Genomic DNA, 1,863 nt, shown 5'->3' on the forward strand with positions numbered 1-1,863 from the left:
CGCCGCCCCCGGGGCCGGGGCTGGGCCCGCCCGGCGGTGACAGATCCCTCCGTTCCCCCAGGAAAGCGGGACGGGGCCGTGCGCCAGCGCTGACTGCGCCCGCCTGTCGCAGGAGCGGGGGACGGGGCTGGGGCTGTGGGGCAGGTGCCCGCCGGGCTCCGCCGCGGGCGGTGGAAGCACCCCCGCGGCAGGGCGAGCGGCGAGAGCCGGGGCATAAATACGTAACGCGCCGAGGAGCAGGGGCAGCCCCGCTTTCGTTGCCTTTGCAGGCGCTTTGCATGCTAAACCCTGTCTGCGGTAGCTGGCTGCTACACGCGTGTTGCTGGCGCGGCTCGCAAGGCCGCCGGCAGCCGCGGTGCCACCTCCGCGATGCTCAGCCAGCTCTCGCTCCCACCGCGGCACAGGGGAGCTTCCCACGGCTTGTGCTTGCACCTTGCTGATGTCTTAGCTGCTGCAACTTCATTTGTGACTTCTCTCTCCTCAGTCCCAGAATTTACCATTCAATGATTCACTGTAAACATCTTTGTCGCTTATGCTTTCCCTCGTAAGCAGGGAAAAGCTCTTTTCTTCCCTCATCTCATACAGTGTTAGCGTTTTGCATGAAAATTCAATGAATTCATATATTGGGTTGCACTGAAAACTTTGGACACCAGCTAGAAAAGCAGAATATTAAAAATTTAAGTTCTTATGTGTTGAATGTTTTTGTTCTGTAATTTCTTCATCCTTCTCCCACCATATATGTTTGTTTCATCTCCAAGATGGAAGTATCTGGCCATGTTTTTACTGTTTCAGATTAATATTGGGGGCCTGAATTGGGGCTGGTCGGAATTACAAGTGTATGCCAATAGCAAAAGCGCCTGGATAATCAGCTTTGCACTGGGATTTTAATCTCTGGAAGAAAAAAATAGTATGTGCATTCATAGCCTGTGTTGTGAACTGTGCGCTGTTTCGTTAGTGTAAAGTTCACTCTTGCAGCAGGTGGTGGTGAGAAGAAAATCAGGTGTTTAAAATCAATACTGTTACTTGAATGACTGTTAGCGTGCCTGCCAAAAATGCTTTTATGTGTTGAGAGTCCCATTAACTAAAACAAGTAAAATCTAAAAGAGGCTGCCTCATTTTAAGATTTCTTAAATTCAGGTCCATAAATAATGGAATTGTCTCTTTGTGGACTCTCTCCAAAGTTTTGAAAGGGTGTTGATGCRTATATCAGAAGCCATAAAGTGACTTCAAAGCAGTGTTAATCTCTTATCATCCAGAAAAATCCTGCATGCACTTCGTAGACATCTCTGCAGCATAAATGTAGCCACGTCAGTTGCTGCATCTGCGCTAGCAATGATCATTTCATTAGAATAACAAAACAATTAAGTCTTTGAAGCCACAGTGACTTATGTACTTGCATAATTCTGTGGAGCACAAGAATCTAGATGAGTGGAGCTTGTCTAGGAGGAACAATCCTGTCCATGCACCTGCTTAAAATACAGGCAGTTATGTGTGGTGCTCTAAACACAGGTTTAACCTTTATCCATCCCATCTTACAAGCATCCAATGAGGGAAATGTCCTTCTCTGCGAGGCAACATGTATCTTTACTTCACTGGCCATTTCCTAAGGCTGTGTCCCCCAGGGACGTGGAGAACAGATAATTTTCTTTGGGACAGCCACTTGCATTCTGAGAACTGTTGTCATTGTCACCCCTAAGTCTTTCCCTTTTTTCACTAAATAACCCAAACTCTTTCAATCTTTCCTCATATTTTCTAAACCTGTGACAATTTTCATTGCCTTCCTTTAAACATTGTCCATCTGGTTCCTTTCTTTCTGTGCCCCAAACTGGACACAGGTGGTGCAGCTAAACCTTATCAGTAGCA

The sequence above is a fragment of the Apteryx rowi genome, unplaced genomic scaffold (assembly GCF_003343035.1).
Source record: "Apteryx rowi isolate R43461 unplaced genomic scaffold, aptRow1 scaffold_5, whole genome shotgun sequence".
In the NCBI taxonomy this organism is placed as follows: domain Eukaryota; kingdom Metazoa; phylum Chordata; class Aves; order Apterygiformes; family Apterygidae; genus Apteryx; species Apteryx rowi.